The sequence below is a fragment of the Zonotrichia leucophrys genome, chromosome 4 (assembly GCF_028769735.1).
Source record: "Zonotrichia leucophrys gambelii isolate GWCS_2022_RI chromosome 4, RI_Zleu_2.0, whole genome shotgun sequence".
Classification (NCBI taxonomy): Eukaryota; Metazoa; Chordata; class Aves; order Passeriformes; family Passerellidae; genus Zonotrichia; species Zonotrichia leucophrys.
The window spans coordinates 58,581,193-58,594,367 of NC_088173.1; positions in this window are offsets into that span (position 1 = coordinate 58,581,193).

The window sequence follows — 13,175 nt, forward strand, 5'->3', positions numbered from 1 at the left end:
TTTTTTTCCACTCTTCAGCAAAAGTATTCCATCAAAGAAAAGATCATTGTCATAGATAGTGATTTATTTTCACACTTCATTCAAATTGAAACTGCTCTATCACATACAATAGAAGTGGAGATTTTGAATCGCTGTTAAATAAAGACACATTTAAAAATATTTTGTACAAATGCCAAACTAGTTCTTAATCATCTTTGTATCTGCTTACCATATTTAATACTCAAGCTGCCAGAAGATGTGCCAAAAGGCATATGAAGCCTTAGAGAGATTGGCACACTTGAGAGTCACATAAATTTAAATAATCTCCTTATACCCCAAAAATAAAGTGAAAGTGTTATTCAGAGCAATAAAGTGCAACTTCACAGTTCAAAGAAATTGGCATTAACTCTGAAGGAGCACCAGGGAGAAAGGGGATATTTTGATTCATATGACCTTAGAAAATTTTGAAATTCTACTAAGAAAATCAATTAGATTACTAAAAATCTGGGAGAGGAAGAGGAAGGAATTTTACTTGCCAGTTCTGATTTAGGACATTTTTCAATCTTCTAACAAATTAAAATAGGCAAGTTTAAAACTTTTGGTCTCCATCTAATCTGCGTTTAATTAAAGCACAACAAATATTTCTAAAGCATGAGAAAGCCTAAAAGAACTTTGGTTTAATTTTTCCCACTCTCAGAGGAAACGAGGCAGACTTTCTTACTAAATAAACAGTCACTGGCTAAGGTGTTTAAGAATGAAAAACAAAAATAACAATAACAAAAATAATAATGACTTGCCAAATTAATAGCAAATATCTGTAATCTGATTTGTATTTCAACTCTTCAGCAAACTTTGACAAGGAAAAGTATCCAAAGAACTAACCCTTTGGGAGATTGATTTATTGCTGAAATTTGCATCTCTGAAAAAGTCAAAACAATTTCAAATATGATTTTCACATTTATAGCAAAGCAAAACATGGAGAAAAGTTGAAGAAGTGTACAGCCAGGTCTTTTCAGGATGTTGAATAAAAGTTCCGCAATAGACTAAGGCATGGGGGAATTTTGTATTTTGTAAATATAAAATGAAGTAAAATCAACACAATGGGCTACAGAGGGAACACAGTGAATCAGGCTGGAATCCAGCAGTCATTGCATCCAATTGAGTACTCTAATGATTACATTATGCAGTCTTTCATACTCTCTTCCTGAATTAATATTGGTTACAAGAAGTAGAACCTCTTCAAAAGGAGATTGATATTGATATTTACTCATCCCAGAGTACCCTACCAGCCAGAAGTTATCATACTCTCTTGAGTTGCAGAAAAGCCAGATTAAAGTCTGCTCTGAATCAAATGTAAAGGGAGTTTGGTCCCTTCAGCAGAGCAGATAAGTGCTCCAGGAACCTTACAGGCTGTGTGTGGAAGTAGCCACTGCCTCCTCCAAATATTTTGCAAATTATGTTGAAACCTGAGGGTGAATCCTGCTGTCTCTTTCCCTATTTCTCAATAGGACATCACGTATGATGAACTGTGCTTCATTCTGAATCAGAGACTCACAGAATCATGGAATTAACTAAGTTAGAAAAAACTTTTGAGTTCATCAAGTCCAACCTATCACCTAATACCACCTTGACAACTAAATCATGACACATCCAGGCTTTTTTTAAACACCTCCAGCATCAATGACTCTATCACCTCCCTGGGCCAACATCTTTAATCACTAGGAAAAAAAATTAGAGATCATGATAAGGAAAAACAAATACATATTGTTTTTGCTTATTGTAGAAAAAGAATACTGAAAGTGACAGGCATAAAGGAATGTCTTTTTCATTAATCAAGTCCTTTCTCTGCCATCTTCTTTATGGGGGCTGTTTTATAGGTACAGAACCACCTATGCCAAACACCTATCTAGCTTTGCGTAGAAACACAGTACACGCTTTACAAATTAGTTTCTCCCATAATTCTCTGCTTATTAACAAACCATTCTAGCAAATAAACATGATTTTTCTCTCATTTGACTTCTGTTCAGAATTGTTTGAGAGCACAAGAGCTATTGAGTCCTTCACTTAGCAAAACTGGGGTTTTTTTTACTGCTAAGAGATCATAAATAACTACATATGAAAAAATGCCAAACCTTCCTCTGAAGAAAGAAGGTTAGCTGAGTCTTTAAAATAAAATAAAATAAAGCATTTAACAATGATAACATGGATTATATAGTTTGAGATGTTGACTTTCTTGGTAACGGTTGCTATGTTAGGTAATCTGATTTGATGCCATCAACTATAATGAGGAAATATTTCAGGATTATTGCACTTCATTTGCAAAGGAATAATGCAGAGATACTAAACAAATAAGTACAATGAATTTCAGTAGTCAGATGAGAAGAAATACAATGGTGACTTTAAAACTGAAAAAGGATTTAAAAAAAGCAAGATGGGTGATAATGCAAAGATATTAGGGACAGATTGCATTTTGGAATCTATTTCACTAAATTTGGCATTGAAACCATTATAAAATGATGGACATGAAACATAAGAAACAAATAATGATTCTGTCCTCAAGCATTATTCCATTAACAAGAAAAAATTTATTTGGAGGAAATTCACTTATCCTTTATTCACAGATTTCTTAAACATTTCATTGTTCATTAGCCTGTGGACATCAGACATTGTCTGTATGAAGGTCCATTAATAGTCTTTCAGTTCTCCAGCAGCTCCTTATGAATGTTCAACAGATACTGCCTTGAATTTTAGGGCATATATCCACCCACACTTATGGGTCCATCCTTTGTACGTACAAAACTGATATTTAGCGATATTTCATAAGCAGGCCATCATTCAACTGTGATTTTTGTAAACATCTTTTATTAAAGTAAATTTTTAAAAACCTGTATACATAGCTTGGACATGGCCTTGAAGAGTCTTAGAATTCGTTTTTATCTTTGTTCAAATCCAGTATTACAAAGTGAAAAATCTCTCAGCAGCAAGCTTTCTTACAAGATGTGTGTGTCCTTACTTTGGTTGTAATATAAAGATGCTCCTTCAAACTCTAATTTTATTCTACAGCTGGTGATCTGGTATTCAGGTCATGTGAAGACATGAAACTAATATATTGGTTAAAAGAAAAAAAAAACAAAAGAAGCAATAGCTTACAATTATTTTTTTTTGAACTTGCTTTAGAGTGTTGTAGATACATCTTTGTTTTTTAACTGTCATTCAGTTTTGTACATTTTCAAATTAAAATCTTTAAAGAATTTAAAAATTCTTACTATACTTCAAATATTTAATTTTCTGTGGTAACCTTTTAGGGTATCTTTACTTTTCGTTACCATTGGCAATTCACATGCCAATAGTTTGTCTGTATGACTCCTTTCATTGAAGTAAACAAATAAAGCTGCTGGTCTTTCTGGATGTTCAGGCAGTACATATAACAGTGACTCAAATTAGCTCCTTCCATGAACCCCTTCATGGTTTTCATATTTTTGAAATGTCAGAGTAATGGAGATCCTTTATTATGGGCATTCAAGGGCTTTAACTTCCTACTTTAGACTGTCATTCAGTCCTACAAAATCTTCAAAGTTTCCTCCAATTATTTTCTTGGCATTTCTATCTTTCACTGCAGTGCAAATGGTTTATGCTGGTAGGAAATTTGCAAGTGTCATTTCTTTCTTCTAATATTCTCCTCTTATAATACCTCATGCACCAGTCCTTCTGAAGATATAATGGGTTTTATATCTTTATATTAGGTCTCTTTTCATAAGATGCCAGAAGTAATTTCTATATAATTCATTTTGTTTTACTCTAAAAAAGAAATAAAGATTGTTAGCTTTTACATAGAGTGCAGCTTCTGTGTTCTCATTATCCCTTCTTTTATCTGAAAGGAATTTATAAAATTGTTTTTTCCCTAAAGAAAGATTTTAAAAAATCTTTCTTTAGGAAAACACCGTGGGTTTATTTTTTTTCTACTTGTTACTTTTTCCCCTCACTACAGTGTTCTGCTTTAACAACACTTACCTGCCATCTATTTGCTGCTGTCTCTTACTTTCTCATTCAGATGCAGTTCCTGTTCAATAACCCTCAGCTTCTACCTATGACTGGCAGGAAAGCTGAAAGTACAGCTCTGCAGCTTCTTCCCCACCGTCTCGAGATGTCTGAACCACGTTTTCAAAAGCTCGAATCTCCACTCTTTGTCATTTATACCCACATATATGTTAGCTGCTTTCCCCTGCCATCTAAATTATCTTATCACTGAGCTGTCTAGGACTCTCTTTAGTGTAGCAATTTCATTTCACAGCAAGTACTGCACTTTCCCTGTCAGCCCTTTAATTACAACGTCAGGAAAATTGGTGGAGATTGAGGAGGAAACGACTATTCCTCTGCTGCTTCGGGTGTGGAACTTGTGTGTCTTGTGAGGGGGGAGAGGTAGATGAAGGCTGGTGGGGGTGAGGAGCAAAGAATCTGCCTAAAAAATGAAGAGAAATTTTTTTTTTCTTAACAGGACAGTTTCAATATAAATTTTTAGGCTCTTTCCTGGACTTTGAGACTCATACACAGGAATTTCTCTACATGTCTCTAAAACCATCTATAATATCACTGATTATCTAGGTACTGTCTATAATTTTGCTGTCAGATTTAAACTTCGTGGAAAAAGACTGTAAAAACTTTTCCCTGAATATGTTTATACAAATAAAAATATCTCATTATTCTTCTAAGTAAACACTTTACAGATTCCATATTTCCCTTATGTGAAGGGCTTTATTATCCTGTTTCCAACTCTAAAGCCTCTGCTTATTGAAGTGATTCTAAAATTGGTTAGCTGCATGAGCAGGTACTGCTATTGTCCAGATTCATGATGAGTTTTCAGTATTGTAGCTTCCCTCTTCAGTGTAAGTAATGGAGGGAAAATACTTTGCATTGTTGAGGACTCAAACAGCAAAGCTACAAACCAGAAAGATCTGACGGTTTTTCATTTTCTGTGTCACTAAGCACAGAAGATAATTTGAAAGGCAGATCTTTTGACCTTCCCTGGTACTTTTCTGATAATTATTCAGAGAACATGATGCTGTGCAAGACCCTAATTGCAGGTAAGAGATCTTGTCTGTTTCATTTGAAAGAGGGATTTGCAAGTATCAGACCCACAGAAGTTACTGGAAAAGCAATGATGGAAGGATAAATCTATAATTACAAAGTTCAGGATTAAAGGCTGAGGAACTTTTTTGCTATTGTTTCCTTCATAGATAACCAAAGAAACGAACAAGCAAATGCATGCTATATAAAACATTGTGTACCATTTTTTCCCTGTGGACATCATAAATTATCTTTATTTTCTGTTTGTTGGTGGTGTTCATCTCTCTTCTCATTTTGACAATGATACAATGATAGCTATTTTGAAGTAGAACAGTATTCTACCAATATATTTATCAAGAATTAGAATTTAATGTGTGTGGTGTGTATATAAGGATACAGATTTGATACTATTAATTGCTTACTTGCCTTCAGAATGACAACAGTCCCATGCACACTGCAGTGGGTTGACCTTGGCTGGATGCCAGATGCCATCAAACCACTTTATCACTCTCTTCCTCAACTGACAGAGGGGAAAAATATGACAAAAACTCATAGATTGAGATAAGGACAGTAACACCACTGAGTAATTACCATTTCAGGCAAAACAAACTCAATTTTGAGAAACTGTTTCCTTAATAATCAAATCAGCAAAGGATAATGAGAAATAAACCCAAACCTTAAAACACACTGCTCCCTTCTTCCCAGGCTCAGTTTCACCCATGAGTTGGCAGCTTTCTCCCCCAAACAGCACTGTCAACCTCCTTGGACTGTATAGGTCTAATTATTCCATATATAACTCAAACTACACTATTGACAAAAGCATTTATTTCTAAGCCAGCTTTTGCTGAATTGTGGTTAATATTTTCAGCAGAATTAAAATGAGACAAAAAAAATCTTCAAATTATGTTTAATATTAAATAATTTGATGGATCTGAGGGAAACTGAATCCAAAATCAAAATCAAAATCCCAACCAAACCAAAACAAAACAAAACAAAAAAATCAAACAAACCAACGAAAGAAGCAAAAAAACCCCCAACACCCCCCAAGAAAAAAATGCAACAACAAAAACAAAGCAAACAAAAAAAAACCCCAACTTATGACTAATATTAATAGCTTTTGAAGAACATTAGACATGGTTTTCTTTCTATCATACCTTTTGTGAAATATTTATAAAGATCAGTATGCCATTAATGCTTATACCTAGAATCTTTATTCTGTTTTACTTTCTTTAGGGTATAGAAGAGACATAATATAGACTATTTTCAAAGCCGAAGGCAAGTAGCAAAGCAATCTGCAACTCCTTTGTTTTCTTGAGAGAATGAACCATACATGTTTTTCATCCAAGTTTCTTCCAAAGTTTTGCATAAACAAAGAACAACAGTTTGATTTAGTAACAGCCTAATATCAGATTGTGCCTGGAGATCTGTGTAAATGCCTATTAAATTTACAGATCTTGATCCCAATCCAATGGAAAGACTCCTGCAGACCTGCAAGCAATTAAGACTTGTTCTGTTTTCCTTAAAATTAGGGAGCAGCAAATTTTTTCTTCGGGTGTCCTTAAATCCATATCCTACTTAAAGGCACAGAGTAGGGGAAAAGCACAACCCAAAAAGCAGCTTTGTTCACCAAGAGCAGGGGATGGGCCATAAGCTGGGCCACTCAGATACTGTGCAGTTTTGTGGAGCAAAAGCATTGTGCTACACCATTCAGTTATTGACAAACTGCTTTTTCTTCACCTAATTAAATATCAAAATATGATGAATATAGAACATCTATGTTATACCCACTTAATAGAGAATATCCTGTATTCTATGTTGACCCAGTATCCTGAGGTTAAAGCAGTTGAAAGTCAGCAATTTGCCTTTTCAGTGAAGATGGCCAGCAGCACATGGGCTGTAGTGGTAGGAGTGCAGCCAGCACATAGGGAGGAATAGTCCCTTCCCTGCTTCTGGAGGATGACCTGCAGTCCTGTGATCGATTCTGGGCTCCCCAGTACTGCATGGACCATGCTGTGCTGCAGTCAGTGCAGTCGGGGGCTCCCAAGAGGGTGAAGACACTGGCACAACATGTACAAGAAGGTGCTGGGGACCTCCAACCTCCCGGCTGGAGCGAAGGGCCGGCAGAGCCAGCTCTCCTCAGAGAGGCACATTGAGGGGCATGAGGAAGAGGTAACAAGGTGGAAGATTGGAATTCTGCTTGAATATAAGGAGATTTTTTCACACTGAGGGTAATCAAGTTTTGGGAAAGGTTGTGGGAATTCTGAAAGTGTTCAAAGCTTGATTGGAATTGGCTTTTTCCAGGCCTCAATTGAACTCACCCTCTAGAGGAAGCTTTCATTTTGGGATAGTGTGACTATGATGACATCATAGTAAGAGTAAGGGCTGAGAGGAGGATTTCCTGATCCTACTGAGCCCTTTGCTTCAGAAAGGGGAAAATGAAATATTTATCCTGTTCAAATATTCATCCATTTCTCAAGAGCGTGCCAGGAAGTGAGTCTATCAGCTGTGTCTCTCTGTCCATAAAAGATCTAGTAATTCCTTATTTTAAGGGCAAGTGTCCCACTCTGCTGGGGATAGGTATATCTCTAGATATTCCAGCCACATGATAATTCTAGTAAGTACATAGCATAAGAAACATATATTCTTGGCAGTATGATAAAAAATTTTGAGTACTACACTAATTAGATAAATTTGTTTGAGCATTATCTTAAGTATTCATTGGCTCTCATAAATATACCTCAGAGTTCAAGGTTAGAATGTGTAAAATTCTGAAGCCTACAGCAAACAGTAATAAACTGAACTCTTCTAACAGGAAAATTTAACAGCATGTTCCTTGGGACTTGCTGAAATACTGTATCTAAGCTCCAATAGTGACAGCTGCATGGTGCTTAGCTGCCAGCTGGAGCTAAACCATGTTGCACTGGACAGTATTTGAGTTCTCTTCCCCCCCTGCAGTCTTTTATCACTTTTCTAGAAAATAAAATATTGTGACATTTCTGGTCTAATGCCTCAAAGAGTCTTTATATTTCTAGTTGTATGAAGTTCTTTCTTTTATCTATGTGTGATTTCAAATACCATACCGAGTTATGCCCTTCACACTGCTTCCTCTGGATGTAGCACAGGTAAGGGAACATTGGCACTGAGCTTGATTTTATAAAGAAATCCTGTGAAATAAGCATGCTATTTAAAATCCTGAAAACTATCCTGCTGGTGACAGCCTGAGATCAAATTACATAAAGATTTCTCTGGTGAACCTCAGTGCAATGATTGGGGAAGAAGGAGAGAAATATTAGTAGGCCAGGGATCATTTTCATTGCAACTCCTTTTTATTTACTCCAGTAACTTGTTTTAGCATAATGGCAAGCAATACAATCTAAATGAAAGCAAGCTTTAAAAACAAAAGGGATAGCTAATGCATGTGCAAGTAAATATCTATGACAAGAGTTTTTTCTTACTATCCAAGCTCATTGCATTCATAACACATCTAATTGATTTATAATTTGATTCTAATGGACTTTACAGGTATTTTTCTCACCTTACTCAGTTTTAGGAATCTCAGCTTGGAGTATGACTGCAACTGAGAGGAGCAGGAAAACTGGATGCACTGATGTACTAAATACTAAATTTTACGTATAATGGCATGCATATTATGCAAGTGTGTGTGCATATATTATCAAAAGCTTTAAAATAAAAAAAAAATCATTATATACATGAATGCTTGATGGGTGGTAGCATTTGATTAAAAAATGTTATTTCAAAACCAAAAATTAGTTAAACAGGAATGCCAAAATCATTTCAGAAAATATATTATGTAAGATATACAAAGTCCATTTTTTATTACATAGATACTATGTACTTTCTAAAAATATGTATTCTGGAATATTTTATAAGATTTTAAAGATGCTAATAGAAATAAAAGAATAGCAGTACTGTGGTTATAGCCTGTAAATCCCAATATTATAATTTTTTAAAGGAATCCAAATTGTAAAGAGTACAAAGGACTCATAAAACTTTTTTAAATTACCTAACCTAGCTATTTTCTTCTACACCTTAAATTATAAATTTAAAAACCTGATAAGACTTGAAGGTAGTTTCTGAAATCTTCTCTGTGTCACTGAATTAAATTTCATTTTCAAACCCAGCATGGGCAACTGGTATATGACTTTTAAATGAGGCTGCCATTATGTCCAAAAAAACTCCAACTGACCCAGATCTGTACCTAATGGGATACCAAGGAGATGTGAGGCTCTGTGGTAGACTGATAAATTTTTAGAAGCAAACTTATTGGAACTGTTGGAAATGTAGACAGTTAGAAAATGTTCAGGTAAGGAAATTGATATTCACAGAGCAGATGATGCAGACCATATAGGTGAATAGTACAGTTACTGTAGTAATTTGAGCTGTGCAGATACTCTTTCCACCTCTGAATTCTAAGACACTGGTTAGTTTAGTAGATTTGCACAATAAAATGCTCCATCTTTGATTAAAGAAGGAGTATGGTTTCATTTGGGTCCTTTTTTAGTCAAATCAGCCACTGTGTCCGTTCATGGGACAAGTAAGGAACCTGCAAAAATTAAATGATTCACCTTGGAATCTGCCTTCCAGCACATCATTGTCACTGTCAGATTTGCATGTCTTGAGTTTTCCTTGGCCTTTGTTGACTTATTTTTCTGTGTTGCTCAAATTATTACACCTATGAGAATGGTATAAAAAGGTTTTCAACAGCACAAATGAAAAAATTGTCAAACTCAATTCTTTTATTTTCTTCTATCTCTACAGAGAGGAAATCAGAAGTGAAAATATATTTTTCCAAGATAAAGGGGTGGGGGAGATGGAAGATCAAAACAGAACTCTCATTAGAGTTGCAATTAATGAAACATATGGTGGGTTGAGATGTTGAAGAATTTATTTCCATTTTCCCTTGTGGGGTCAGAAAATTCCTTTGGGTATGTGACAGACAAGATCATTGTGACAAGGGATTTGAAGAATGGTATCCACCATTATTCTAGTACTTCACTTTGGCTTCCCCTGAGTCATTTTAGATGGTCTTGCAATTTCCGGAATCAGGCCATAAAGGTAGTTTCAAGTTTATGAACATAATACTGGAACAGCCAGTACTATGAGCAGAAAATATAATTGTTTTCATGGCAATCAATATTATTGAGGATCATAACATTCTAACATGGCTTTAGTTTGCTATCAGGTGAATGGCAATGATGTAGAATGGAAAAATACTTCTCATCAGATTACACGGACAAGCTGAAGACTGTGAAGTTCAGCTACATTTTGTGAAATTGAAATACATGGCATACTGGCCTTAAGTTTTTGTAAAATCAGCATTTTCCATGCAGTTGTTTTTTGTAAGGTTTTTTGTGAGATTTTTGGGTGGTTTTTTTTGGTAAATAAGAGGCCTCAAAGACTTGGCAAAATTAATTCACTTTTTTTTCCCTATGTTGCACCTAGAAGAAACACTTTTGATTGTAGTCCAAATTTTTGGTTGATAAAAATATTTGATTCTTACTCAGAAATATCTTAAAGGCCTTATCTTCTGTTTTGTTATAAAACAAGTTTTCAAAATGAGCTGTTCTGAAAAAAAAGATTTGGGATGATGGAGATCCTGATTCCTCTTGTTTAAACTAGGAAGGAAGGAAGTGGCGGAAGGAAGTGGCGGAAGGAAGTGGCGGAAGTGGCGGAAGTGGCGGAAGTGGCGGAAGTGGCGGAAGTGGCGGAAGGAAGGAAGGAAGGAAGGAAGGAAGTGGCGGAAGGAAGGAAGGAAGTGGCGGAAGGAAGTGGCGGAAGGAAGTGGCGGAAGGAAGTGGCGGAAGAAGGAAGGAAGGAAGGAAGGAAGGAAGTGGCGGAAGGAAGGAAGGAAGGAAGTGGCGGAAGGAAGGAAGTGGCGGAAGGAAGGAAGGAAGTGGCGAGGAAGGAAGGAAGTGGCGGAAGGAAGGAAGGAAGTGGCGGAAGGAAGTGGCGGAAGGAAGGAAAGTGGCGGAAGGAAGGAAGGAAGGAAGGAAGGAAGTGGCGGAAGGAAGGAAGGAAGGAAGTGGCGGAAGGAAGGAAGTGCGGAAGGAAGGAAGGAAGGAAGGAAGGAAGGAAGGAAGGAAGGAAGGAAGGAAGGAAGGAAGGAAGGAAGGAAGGAAGAAAAAGAAAGAAAGAAAGAAAGAAAGAAAGAAAGAAAGAAAGAAAGAAAGAAAGAAAGAAAGAAAGAAAGAAAGAAAGAAAGAAAGAAAGAAAGAAAGAAAGAAAGAAAGAAAGAAAGAAAGAAAGAAAGAAAGAAAGAAAAGAAAAGAAAGAAGAACCCTTTCAATGAACTAATCACAGTTTTCTTTAATTTCTGTTGCATACTAGCTGGAAATTTTCCAGTTCATTACTTTTTTTTTTTTTTTTTTTTAATTGGAAATGGCAGTTTGTCAAACTCAGAACATTTATTAGAGGCCTACTGCTCTTCTAAGGAAGGATTTTCTGATGCAGGATGGTGAAATCTTATGAAAATCAAAACCCTGATGATTCAGAAATTTCCACTGAGTAACAGGGACACGCGTTTAAGCTCTTTGTGAATTGCAACAGGGATATAAAAAATATGCACATGGGACACAGATGTACTAGACACACTGACATATATTCATACTTTTTTCTGAATTACATGGGAACCTTTTTTAATCCAAATACAACTTAAAAGAAAATATAAAAACAATTAAGTTTATTAAATTTTTTGTGCTACTTCTGATGATTTTTTTTGTACGTCTTTGTACCTAAGAAGGTACCTTTTTTGTACCTTCTCACCAAAGTTTGCCATCAAATCTTTACTCCACAAACAGTCTGTAAAGGACCAATACTTTAACTGAACAGGGAGATGATGAAATGAAGGTCAAGAAAATCCTGGTTTGTTTTGGGAATATTCAGTCCCAGTTGACTGAGGATGAGGTAAACTCTAGTTTACTGTCAACATTCTTTCCACCATTATTCAACCTTTTCCAAACACAGACGTTTATGCACCAGGAGAATTCACATCATACAGGGGAAGGCTGTGGCAGAGGCAGAAAACAGAAACTGCAGGTGCCTCAAGGCTCTGCTTCTTCCATCCCACAAAGTGAGTGACTGAGGTTTAGATAGTTGTGCTAACAGATAGCCAACTTCCAGTTGCAGTCATTATTCCACACCACTGTGGAATGCACAACATTCCTCAGAGTGGAACCTGTAAGTTTGCTGCGAGAACTACTACTGCCTGTGAGATAACTGAGCTGTGAGCTGCAAAGAGACCCACTGTACCCTGGGGTACCATCTAAATAAAAAATCCCCTCTGTACAAATACGTCATTTTCTTCACTTAGTGCTGACTTACTTTTGTCTCTTGTGGACTGAAATGAGAAGATGGCACGACATGCTTCTCTGACATATGTATGCATCACTAACTCCCTGAAATAACAAGTACATTGCATGGCTGCATGGGGCAATGGATGGTTCTTAAAATGTGCATACATATTTTATAGCCTCATTATAGCAGACTGGCTTTATATTTCTCTTTCAAAGTACTGTATTTTTAGTAAGGTATTTTCCCATTGTGACACTCCATCTAAGAAAATTATGATAATTGGATTTATCAACATATCATTTGTTGCCCTCTGGGTGAAATTCACATGTTCTCTAATGAACTTATGAGATTTGAATGAATTACATATTTCTTAAGTGTGAGAGAATCAGATCATTTCCAGCAGCGTAAATATATACACTCATAATTATTGTACTTGATTTTATCTGAGCTGTGGGAAGAGTCTAGGTAGAGAAAGAAAATAACTTCATGTATCATTTCATTTTAAAACATAACTGCAGGCATAAGAATATCAGACTTACTAAGTTCTAGCAACACGAAGAGTGGGGTTTATGCATCCAGAAAGGTTTTCTAGGAAAATTTGTATCTAAAAGTGTTACCACAAGGTTGGCAGTGACTTGTGTTAAATCATGGTAGAGCTGAGAAGAATTATCTTGCTTTTGGGAAATTTACCTTTTAAATCACATTTTCCCATATGCAGCATAGCAGCAATTCCTCTCCTTGGAAGAAGACCCAATTAATCAGCCACAGAGAGTCACATTAACTGACTGGCCACTCTATTTGGGCATGTTTCTTTTACCCAG